The following is a 13,169-nucleotide window of genomic DNA, read 5'->3' on the forward strand; positions in this document are numbered from 1 at the left end:
TCAACCTGGATTAGTATTGGATTGCCAGCAAATAGCTTAATATGTTGCTCCTTGCTTCAAAATGTAATAATTTAGATGTGACAATTACTCATTTCTGATGAAAATTCTGGAATTCATTACAATTGAATAAAATAATATTTATTGTTTTTTCCTTGTGACATGACATCATTTAGTTTTGCTAGCTCTCCAAATGACACAGTTGCAGAACCTCTTTCAGCTGGCCTTGCCTGAAAACAATAAATATGAGAAAGATATTAGATATAGATAAGCCCCGCCCAGCACACCCCCAATCATGTTATGCATAACAGAATATACCCTAAGTTAATCAGCAATGGAAAACAAAGAGAAACACAAACCCTCTAAGAAAAGTGATGCCTTAATAAGGCTACCTGAGAGTCATGGTATTTCCATCCTATCATGTGGAAGATCTGGTATGTGGCAGGTATGGAACCATCTTCATTTCCGTACATTTCTAAAAAGATACACACGGTTAAATTCTGGAAACAATCAGGTGAGAAGAAGTACCTGCTCAATAACAATCACCTACTTCAAAGAGAAATGGGTCCTAGGATAGCCGCAGGACTGAGAATGAGTGCCTCACCCAGGAAGTCTTAACACAGACAAGCAACATGGTGGAACAAGAGCTGTGTACAAACAGATACAGAGATACAGGCTCTGTGTTTGGAGAGGGAAAACATGAAGCCTGACAACACCTTACGAGAAGGAACTAGCACTGCGGAGCAAACACCACTCAGCACAAACCCCTCCGTGAGTGCAGGTAGAAAGAGTGGGTGGCTCACCTCTATAAACCGCTGCGGCTGCCGGCATCGTGTCTCGGTGCAGCAGCTTTTCTGTTCCAAGAACAGTTGCTCTCACCCATACCTAAAAATAGACTACAGTTTGAGAAAATACTGCAAATACCCTGGCAGCTCAGAATAAAGACATGACACTCTTATCTTATCCAACAGCGTACCATCCTCAGTCTCATCCACCTTTAGATTATAGCGAGGCTGTTTACTGACTGGAGCAAATCTGCTTAAAGCCTCTTCATTATTAAGTCAGGTAAGAAATTCTCAGGAGGGAAGCCCCAGGATGCTTCTTCCCACAACAGCCACAGTCTGTACGTAGTAAAGCAGCTCAGCAAATGCCACTAGACTCTAGATAGGTCACAAGCATTGACAAGTGCCTTTCAAAGAAAACCACATCTTACACCCTCCTAGCTGTGACGCTGTGACAGTGCCCCCTCCTTGTAAGCAGCACATATGATTACAAGAGGGAAACTTGGAAGAGGGCTGGCTGTATGACTCATTAGATATGACCAAAGCCATGTCTTCAAATTTTGTGATAGTTTACTAACACTAGATTTAGTGTTATTAAAAGAGACCCTTCTTTTTTTTTAAATTTTTTTATTAAGAGATTTTCTATTCATTTTACATACCAACCTCAGATTCCCCTGTCCTCCCTCCTCCCACCCCACCCCCCGCATTCCCCCCAACTCATCCCCCATTCCCACCTCCTCCAAGGCTAGGTCTCCCATGGGTACTCAGTAGAGCCTGGTACATTCAGTTGAGGCAGATCCAAGCCCCTCCTCCCTGCACCAAGGCTGTGCAAAGTCAGAGACACTTTTCTTAGCATTTTAAAATTAATCTTCAAGGCTGGAGAGATGGCTCGGAGGTTAAGAGCACCAGCTGCTCTTACAGAGGAGTTCAATTCCCAGCAACCACATGGTGGCTCACAACCATCTGTAATGAGATCTGGTGCCCTCTTCTGTATACATAATAAATAAATAAATCTTAAAATTTAAAAAAAATTAATCTTCAGACCTCTTTCCTTATTTTAAAATTTCAAACTGTTTCTCTAAGTTGATGGTCAAAGGCTATTTATTGACAATTATTATTGTAGAGCTAGAGAGATAGCTAGGTAGTACAGTGCTTGCCTAACACATGTTCAAGAGGCTGGGGATATGAATAAATGGATACAGTGCTTACCATATAACCATAATCTCCAGCACCCACATAAAAAGCCAAGTTTATCTGGTACTCGGGAGGCAGAGGCAGGAGGATCTATGTGAGTTTGAAGCAAGCCTAGTCTACAGAGTGAGTTCCAAGACAGCCAGGGCTACACAGAGAAACCTAGTCTTCAAAAAAATAAAAGAGGGGTTGGGGATTTAGCTCAGTGGTAGAGCGCTTGCCCAGCAAACACAAGGCCCTGGGTTCAGTCCTCAGCTCCGGCAAAAAAAAAAAAAGAAAGAAAGAAAGAAAGAAAGAAATCCTAGGGAAAAGAAATAAAAGAAAAGAAGTAGCAGCCAGGTGTGGTGGTAACCCTTGAAGCAGCCAGGTGTGGTGGTAATCTTGGAGCAGCCAGGTGTGGTGGTAATCTTGGAGCAGCCAGGTTTGGTGGTAATCTTGGAGCAGCCAGGTGTGGGGTAACCCTTGGAGCAACTATGTGTGGGGTAACCCTTGGAGCAGCCAGTCTAGCACACTAGTGAGCTCTAGGTTCAATGAGAGAGAAGAAAAGAGAGCAACAGAAGATGCTGACAACAACCTCTGGCAACCACATGTGCACACATCTGGAGACTGCACACACACTCATATGCACACACAAGCATATCACACACACACATAGAGGCCTGGGTTCAATTCCCAGTACTGCAAAAAATAAAGATAAAAGATAAATTAATGTAATGTCAAATTAATGTTATGCATCTTTCTTTATGGATATATTTAAATTTAAAGTTATTTGGAAAGGCCATGTTTAAGATCACTCTACAAAATAAAGGAATTTTAAAATATTATAATTATTCTTAATATTAAAATTTACTACATGCTGGGCAGTGATATGGTGGCACACGCCTTTAATCCCAGCACTTGGGAGGCAGAGGCAGGTGGATCTCTGTGAGTTCAAGGCCAGTTTGCTCTACAGAGTGAGTTCCAGGACAACCAGGGCTTCAGAGAAACCCTATTTCAGGAAAAAAAAAAAAAAAAAGAAAGACCAAGTGTCTACTACTTACTTCACTAATCAAGAAAAGATTCATTTATTTTCTTCAATAGTCTAAAAATAGTAACCTATTTTAAATTTTTATTTAAATAAAATTTTAATAATAAATAACATTTCAAATTTTATTTCCATGGATTTTTAAAAGCAGCCAACAAGGAGGCTGAGAGATGGCTCACATTGCTTTTACTAAGGACCTGAGTTTGGTTCCCAAAACACATCAGGCAGCGCACAGCAGCTTATAACTCCAGCTCCACGGGTCTTACACCCTCTTCTGGCTTTGGAGGAGACACTGATTCTAATAAATCCAATCCTGTATTTTGTGAGTTTAATGGTCCCAATTCATAAAAATTATTAATAGCTACAAACTAGTAAGTTAATAAAAAAATTGTGGCTGGGTATAAATGATAATTTGTAAATACACATTACAATCCCAGAATTGAGGAAACAGAGGCAGGTGGATGGTGATCTCAGGGTCATCCTCAGCTATATGAGACCCTTTTTCAAGTACACAAACAACCTGCAACCAAAGTAAAACGCTGAGGGCCAGAGAGATGGCTCAGTGGTTAAGAGCACATACTGCTCTTCCAGAGGACCTGAGTTCAATTCCCAGTATCTACATCAGAAACTCATAACTTCCAGTAATTCCAGTTTTGGGATCCACTGTCCTCTTCTGGCCTCTATGGGTATCCACACAAAATAAAAACAAACCTTAAAAAAATATTTTAGACCCACTAAAATCCATCTTAAAAGCATTCTCCCACTTAGTGAATATCAATCACACAGTGACCAAAAGTAAACTAGGGTTCACACTGCAACAATATTACCAATGATGGACATCATCAACATCATCACAAAGTACTTTAGTTTCTGCTCAACTTTCCACTGCCCTGCCCTCCTTACACATCACATGCAGTAAATGCATACACAACACAGAATGTGCTACTAGACATTCTAAAATGCTTTCATCACTTGCATATTCTAAATCAGATCATTAGGCACATCCCACCACTGTGGGTGTGGCCCAGCTCAGTTATAGACAAGTAAAGAGCACTCTACACAGTATCAACACAATCCCAGTCTTCCTCAGGGACGGGCACTGCCTTACTCAACACCCCTTTCCTTGTGAAGTACTCAAGAGAAACTGGACTGGGGATCACAACTTTAGAAACTAGGATTCAGCCTTTATTATACCCGGTTTTTCATCTTTAAAGTGGAATATCATAGAGCGCACTGTGGGGAAGCTTTACTGACAACCACCTAGCAAAGACGGCAGGCTCAACCTGAGCTTGGGATCAGACCAGCTGGCAGGGAACTGCTTAAGAGTCTCAGTGTTTTCATATTTGACCTTGGCCAGAAGGCTGAGACTTCTCACAGTGTTTTTAAGGTTAAGTTCAATTGCTTATTAAAAACAAAGTTTAATATGTTATTATTGGAACAGTGATGAGTATTGCCTTTAAAAAAAACTGAACTTACCTTAAAACCACTGTGAAAGCCTTGAAAATTTCTCATGTATTCATCAGCTGATAATGCAACTTGTTTGTAAAATTAGGTCAAGTTCTGGACTTTTTTCTGTGAATTAATAATAATGGCAGCTAAAATGAGACATCCCTCAACTATTTGGGAAACAAACACAACACAGATGTAGAATACAAAAGCCAACTGGGGAGATACCACTTTCCAGTGGACCCAGCAGCCCCCCTGGAAGCACCCAAGCCCCTCCAAGTCCCATCCCTCTCGGACTTTCCCACCGGGTAAATAGCTGAGACTTTAGAATATGGATGATTAAGCTGTCTGCCTCTACTAAATACAACTTGGGCACGCTCCTTACCTGTCTGTGCCTTAATTTCCTCATGTATCAGGACAGACTGATCATGCCAGTGCCATACTTACCTTACCATAAACCACGCCTTATAAGCATGCAAACAGTGCTCTTCTACTATACTCAAATCTGACTGATCTCTGTGAACATTCTCTGAACAAACTGTAAGGCTCATCTGAAAAACATCTAGAAGCTTCTGGTCTTCTGTCATTCCCCATCATCTGCCTCTTCTACACACGTAAGCACTATTACTACAGTACCTCTTCTACACATGTAAGCACTATTACTACAGTGCCTCTTCTATACACGTAAGCACTATTACTACAGTGCCTCTTCTACACATGTAAGCACTATTACTACAGTGCCTCTTCTATACACGTAAGCACTATTACTACAGTAGGTCTCCCAACATAAGATTAGGATAGACATAACAACCTCTCCACCCCATGGTTCTATACACACCGTGCCCTGTGCTACCCTCCAAATCCTCCTACACTGCATCCTCCTGGGCAACGCACTTTAGCTTAGGCTCAGCTTTTTCTATAGGTGACTCCCTGACATCCTAAGCAGATTTAAGGCCAAATCCTCTGTTTCTCTTATTTTACAGCTGAAGGTTTGTCTGTCTATCTTGGGAGTTCTTTCATCTATAATATTAGCCACTTGAGATCAGAAACTGTGTATCTCTACCACTGGCTGAGAAGTTGGCACACAGCAACTGCTCAATAAACAGTAAATGAATAAATATAAAACGCAGCAGTTAGTATATTTGTCCACTTTCTCAAATGGCATTTTTACACATTATCTTTATATAATTCTTAATCCACCTACAGATAAAGAAAACATCAAAGATATGTGACTTTTGTAAAAGGCCTCACAGTACAGATATCTCTCTCAAGGGTAAGCATTAGGAACAGTTCCTCAAAATGTAAGACCTATTAAAACCCTAGGGGACAGGCATTACCAATTGGGGAAGGGCCTGAGGCACCCTTCTGGGGAACCAGAAAGGTTTTAAAACTTAGTCTATCTAGAAGGTGGTTAAAAACACAGTGGCCTGCCTGGTGGTAGGAAGACCATGTACAGTGGTTTGAAGAAAATAGCCCTTGAATGAGAATGCCCACCGTAGCAGTATCTGAATGCGTGGTTCCCAGTTAGTGGAACTGTGAGGGAAGGATTAAGAGGTATGGCCTTGCTGGAATAGGTGTGGCTTTGTTGGAGGAGGTGTGTCACCTGGGGTGGGCTTTGAGGTTTCAAAACCCCATGCCAAGCCCAGTGTCTCTCCTTGCTTGCCTACAAGTAGATCAGGATGTGAGCTCTCAGCTCCATGCCTGCCTGCCTACCACCAAACTCTCTGCCATGATGATAATGAGCTAAACCTCTGAAACCATAACCAAACCCCTAGTTAAATGCTTTCTTTTATAACAGCTGCCTTGGTCATGGTGTCTCTTCTCAGCAGTAGAATTGTAACTAAGACACCATGTATCCCACACCTGCCTTCTTGTACCTCTTCCAGACCTCCCTTTTAGATTAAGGCATCTCTCCACCCTCATCAGAGAAGCTTCTGTTTGCAGTAGATAGTAACACAGAGACCCACAACTGGCCATGGTGCAGAGAATTAGACACTGTAGATATTCAGTTCTAAATGGAATACATATACCAAACCCTTTCCACCAAAGGCTCAGGGATCACTGAAGAGGGAGCAGAAAGAGCCAGGAAACGGATAAGAAGAAGGAAACAGTGTCTTCTGGACACAGCAGGGCAGCTGCACATTTGAACCAGTATGACAGCATGCCCAAGACCTGGCAAGCCCAAGCCAAATCAAGTCCCAGCATGGAGAGCAGAACTGGATACAATGTTCCACCCCTACCCAAGGCGCTAATAGCCATTGTTAACTGCTGGGAGAGGAAGGGTCAGTTTTCTCTAAGAGTGTAGCCACTGAGAAGCCAACCACAATCCAGCAGAAGGCCACAGATCTAAGTAGCACAAATGGGCCTTCAATTGGGGCGCTGGGGGGGGGGGGCGGGGACACAAAACTGGGCGGGAAGGGAAGGTGGGTGGATCTTTAGGAGAGTGAATATGATCAAAATTTGTTGTATGAAATTCTCAAAGAAATAATAAAATAATTTTTAAAAATACAAGTAGCTATAGCATTAAAATTATGGCATTTAACTAGACAAAAAAAAGGCCAATTTCACTGTTTTACGGATATATCTATATTTAGTATACAGTATGTGGATTCAAGCAACTAGTTCTAGGTTTACCATGACTACAGACAAGCTACTTATGCCTTGGTATGTTCACCTGTAAATCAAGGTACTAGAAAAATCTAAGCCAGATACAATGGTATATACTTATAACCCCAGCACTGAGAGGTAGAGGCAGACAGACAGTGAGTCTGGGGTCAGCCTGTGATCCGAAGCAAGATCAAAGTTAGCTTGAGGTACATAGCCAGACTGTCTCAAAAACACCAGGGGCTAGAGAAGTAGCTCAGGGGTAGACCACTTGCTGTATATGTGTAAGGCTGAGGGATTTCTGATCCCTAGAAACACACACCAATGTGGGTGGAGCAGGGGACCACCCACACGTGGAAAGAAAGAAAAAAGCGTCAGAGACCTGCAGAGAATTACTGTATTTTTAAATCAGTGGGCAGTAACCTTTTCCAACTGACAGGTCTAATTTATTGTCTCTTCTTATTTTCTTTCTTGAAATGAATCATGAGCACAGCATTTATTGTAGACCAGTACAAAATAAACAGTCTATTTGAAGAATTATCATTGAAGCCTAAAATGAGAAATAATAAGTTCATTATCATGTCTCAAGCTTTTAGATAAAAGGGCTCCATGATTCTATCAGTGTTTTCAGTATTTGAGGAAGTGTTCAAAAAATAGTTTCTGTGTTTTATTGTCTTTATCACCTTGAGTATAAATCTATAGCCTACCAGTCCTTTATTTCATGATGAAAAGGGACCGCAATGGTAAGTTTTTGGCTATGTGCATTTCCCTATATAACATGACAGTGTAAGTCCACACTCAGAAGACTGCTAAACGTGTGAAATGGGTCTTGTGATAAACAGGCAACTAACGGAAGCACATAGGGCAGAACCTTATCACTAACAAGAAACTACAACAAGCAACAGGGCAGGAGACAAGAGTCTGGCACCTAATTCTGCCACTCAGATTCAACTGTTCTCCTTAGCCCTGATGTTTCTCACTTAACACAGAAGCAACGCAGTTACCAAGAGGGCTACTGAAAAAAGCAAGTGTAATGTCTGTAAAAACCGTAAGTCTATAAATAAAAGAACAGGCAAACAATTTTATAAATTTCATTATTTCAAAGCATATTACAACTTTCAGAACCAGATAAAGGCTTCCTTAGGTAAGCATAAGTCTGTTTTACAGACCCCAACTTTAACTCCTCAAGATCATCCATGCTATTAATGAAGTGTGGTGTGTGTGTGTGTGTGTGTGTGTGTGTGTGTGTGTGTGTGTGAGAGAGAGAGAGAGAGAGAGAGAGAGAGCATGAACAAGTAGTTCACAAAGGAGACAAGTTGGAAATCTCTCGATGGAAGGTATTTATTACTTATAAGTCACAGTCATCTAAGTTGGGAGGTAGGATCTGATTCACTGTTGTTCCTCGGTGTCTTCCTGGCCATTACTTCCTCCACCTGTTAAACACCCTCTGCCTGTAGAGACTTGTTCCGCTTAGCCATAACCTTCTCCTGCTTGCTGGCAGGTTATCCCTAGTCAGTCCCCTCCTTTGCTAGGTCTGGGACCTGGCTCAGTTTTCCTGTGCACCTCTGGTCGTACCACCATTCTAAGAGGAAGGGTTTCAATGTTAGTGTCCATCAAATTCCATTCTCTCTACCTCATGCCCAATGAGCTCTGACACTCCACCTCTGCCTCCTAGGTGAACTATGTCCCAGAAGGAGTTATCACTTATGACTGCTTTACCTTCAGATCACTCACCAAGCATCTCATTTCCGACTTCGTCATCCTGCCCTTTCAGCATGATTAAATAGTTCAGCCATAACTGTTTTCTGACTGCTTGGAGAATGCTTAGCTACAGCAACTTTTACCCAACTTCCCAGCTCACTTCTGCCTCTATTTCCTTTTTCTTCCAGGTCACTATTTCAATTATATTTGGGGAGTTACCTTTCACTTTTGGATTTCTGTCATGTAAATAGCAAAACCTCAGTCCAAACCAACTCAACTACCTCCCTGTTTGTTGCCAACCACCACTGATAAGTCTGACTGACTTGAAATGAATCCTTCATGTAACTCTGTAACTTTCCCCTAGTCCGTTCACCTTTCTCCCCAATGACTATTTCAGAGTGTTTCTACATCATCCTCAAGCTTTGTACCTCTATATAGTATTACTTCCTTTGTAACAAGGAAAACAGCTCCATGATCTAGGAACTTTCACAAACACTTATGTCTAGTGGGACTATTCTCTTGCCTGATAGATAGATAGATAGATAGATAGATAGATAGATAGATAGATAGATAGATAGACAGACAGATGGATTCTTCTATATAATATTATATATATATGCCTCCCCATCCCCTAGTCAACTCTGCTGCAGTGCTATAGGAGACTCAAGTTACTACAGCAGATAAGAGGCTCATCAGCAAAGGGATACAGGTAATCAAAATTTGTAAGACTGCATTCACTAAATGCTTATTTCACAAAGGCCACAACTGATCTACCAAAAACTGTCAAATTTCCCTCCTAAATAACTGAAATACACTTACCCAAATCCAAAACACCACCTCTTAGCAAATTTTATTGCAGGAAGCTTCCTTTGCTAATGAACTCTTAAAAGTATGCATCTTGGGCTGGAGAGATGGCTCAGAGGTTAAGAGCACTGACTGCTCTTCCAGAGGTCCTGAGTTCAATTTCCAGCAACCACATGGTGACTCACAACCATCTGTAATGAGATCTGGTGCCCTCTTCTGGCCTGCAAGCATGCATGTAGGCAGAACACTGTATACATAATAAAAATAAATAAAATAAATCTTTAAAAAAAAAAAGTATGCATCTTGTACTGGGGAGATGCTTGGTGGTTTGGAATACTTGTTGCTTTTGCAGAGGACCAGGGTTCGACTTCCAGCAACCACATCCATTTAAGCTTAAATTCAGGGCATCTAACATCTTCTTCTAGCCTCCTCTGGGACCAGGCATACACATGGCACAAACACATAGAAGCAGGCAAAACACACATACATAGAAATCTTTTAAAAAATTTAAAATATTAATATTTTGGCTTCCTCCCAATTAAAATGCTTGACAAGGACATTCTTTTTTTAATTGAGTAATTATTTCATGAAGATCTGTAGTGATGTGGGAGACTCAAATTACTACAGGGGGTTAAGAGGATGATCAGCAAAGATACAGGTAATCAAAATTTATAAGACTGCAATCACCAAATGCTTATTTCACAAAGGCCACTTCATCAGGTTGGAGATACAAAAGTGAACAAGAAAAACTGAACCCTCGAGAACCTTTGTCTGATGGAGACGAAGGAATCTGGCCTCAACATGGGCATGACCACGAACAGAGAACAATCAGAAGCTCTCTACTGACATCTGGGCCACTTTGCAGGTGTGGTATGTACAAGAATGAACCTTGAAAAAAGAGCAATTACAGAAACTTTGGAAGGTCTAAGTGATAAACCTGGTACAGCTACATGAAGCCACTTTCAATGCCAAGCTGACACTCCGGATCTGAACTAATAATGATAAGGGCCTTCCCTAATTTTGAGCAGGAGACAGCAAACATGTACGTAGGAAAAAATGCATTAATTTGGGTAGCCCATGCCCAAAGAAACATACCTCTGAGTTCAAGGCCAGCCTGAGGCCAAACCATGAGACACAGTCTCATAAAACTAAATTCACCACAAATTTTAAGAATTTGGGGAGTCAAATTATCAATATATTTTGGGTACTGGAGATCAAACCCAGGGAAAGGAAAACAATGTTAAGAGGGCCTGTTGTTGATTAAACATGGAACCACCCCCCTCAACACACACACCACCACCCCCCACCCACCCCACCCCCAACACATACACCACCACCACTGCCAAAAGCTCTATGTGTTTTAAATCTCAGTCCCCAGCTGGTGGTACCATTTTGGAAGATTGTGGAAGGGTCTAGCTGAAGGAAGTGAGTAACTGGGGTGCTAAGCCTTGAGGACTGTAGGCGGGCTCCAAGTCACCTCTGGCTTCCTGCTGTGGTATCTCAACCACCTCTTTCTCCTGTCACAAGGTCTTCCCTGACATGACAGACTGTACACCCTGAACCCTGAGCCAACATCACTTCTCCCTTAAGTTGCTTCTGTGAGTTACTCAGTCATAAAGACAAAGGTAAGGAACCCCGGGACTTTAAGGTTCTGTGCAGGATCTGATTCTCACTTGCCACCAATCCAACTCTCCATCTCATGTCCTCTGCCAAATGCCCCCTTTCCAGTTCCAGCCATGTTCTCTTGCAAAAAGCTTTTGAACATGCTATGCTCTGTGCCCGAGACACACTTCTCCCACCTTTTCATCCGGTTAACTCATTTTATTTCTTCAGAACATAGCTCAAATGCCATCTTCTCAGACAAAATTCCTTCAACTTCCCAGACCAGGATCTAGTCTCAACTAAACCTTCAATCCTAAACTCATTAAACTATCTAAGGTTTGTAATGTTTGTAAATATGTGTGTGTGTGTGTGTGTGTGTAGACGTATGTGTGCATGCTTAGACCTGACATATGAACCGTTGCTACTGGAAGTCACTGAAGTATTTTACCACAAATGTACCCTTCAACAAATTCCTCCTCTATTATTCCAGAAGCAGACAGTGCTACAAGCCTCAATTTCATAGCACTAGCCACAATTCCAATCTAACTCTTCCAGTGTCACATCCTCCACTTTATACCATAAGCTCTAAGACACAGTGTGCTTTCTCTATAAGGAATGGATCCCTAGTGCTTACCCCGACCTCTAACATGGAGTACACCATCAAAATGCCTCTCAAATGGAGTCTACAAATGTCTCACCTTTTAAATCTTCCATCAACTCAAACATTCCAGGATAGTTAACTTGAATTTCATCAGTATCCTATTTTTAAAAGAAAAATGTAATATTCATGTGACAATCACAAACAAATAAAAATCAAGCTTTGGAAAAAAGCTATAACTATTTCCCAGACCACTCTCTCAGGGCAGGCAGGAAATTTCTCTTATCAGTGCCTTAGGAGTACTAGGCAAGTGTCCACCACTGAGCTCTATCTCCACCAAGAATGGTCTTGTTTTTAATATTCTTCACAAATGCTATCTTCCTAAAACTCTAACAACTGGTGCCAGCTTCTTCTTTAAAAACAAAATGAAGTAACTGTTTTATACTGTGAAGGTTACTTTATTTTTTGAGACAGGATCTTACTACGTAGCCTAGACTGTTCTGGAATTCACTATGTAGACCAAGCTGGCCTCAAACTCAATGATCTGCCTACTTCTGCCTCTGCTGAGATTAAAAGCCTTTGCCACCATGTGAGGCTTGTTGAGATACACATATTCCCCACCACAGCTGGCTTAAGAAGCTTTTGCTTCATTTTTATTCTTATTGGCTAGTGGTGCTAGCGATGGAATCTAGGTTAAGAATTTTTCACTAAGCTGTATATCTTCAGCTCAGAAGAGAGCTAAGATTTGAGGAATTAAAGGCAGATGATAGATTTTTCAGTTGATCAGTAGTTTTAAATTTATAATAAAATTATTTGTGAATTATTTATATAATTTAAAAAGTCTTAAAATATAATAACCCCTTAATGCATAACTTCTTGTATCAGTAATGTTGGTTCTTCGACACAAAGCTATGCTTTTTAATTTTTAGATGTTTAACGTCTCAAAACGACTTTTTTTTTTTTTTTTTTTTTTTTTTTTGGTTCTTCAAGACAGGGTTTCTTTGGTGCCTGTCCTGGATCTTGCTCTGTAGACCAGGCTGGCCTTGAACTCACAAAGACTCTCCTGGCTCTGCTTCCTGAGTGCTGGGATTAAAGGCATGCGCCAACACCACCAACGCCACCACCACCCAGCATCAAAACCACTATTTATTGACTTAGGCAATTTAAAGGTTTACAGAAGTCAAGCCAGACACAGGTGACATCTTGGGTTGTCTTCTGCTCTTGACAAAGCCTTGCCTACTCTCACAATCTGCTGTTTCTTCCCTTACCCCTCTGGAGACTATTTTTTAAGATTAGGGGTTCTCCCAGTTTACCCCCCTTGCCTTCTGTCAATACACAGGATATGATGTAATTTTTGGTTGGTTGATTTTATGAAATGCATTCACAATAAGTTAACTCAAATAGCTATTTTAACTGTAAG

The 13,169-nt window shown here is 41.2% G+C and overlaps 1 pseudogene; it reads right to left on the minus strand.

Annotated features, from left to right (window-relative positions):
• Positions 1-13,169, minus strand: part of LOC118582289 — a 26,846-nt pseudogene continuing 13,677 nt past the window's right edge.

Source organism: Onychomys torridus, chromosome 4 (assembly GCF_903995425.1).
Source record: "Onychomys torridus chromosome 4, mOncTor1.1, whole genome shotgun sequence".
NCBI lineage: Eukaryota > Metazoa > Chordata > Mammalia > Rodentia > Cricetidae > Onychomys > Onychomys torridus.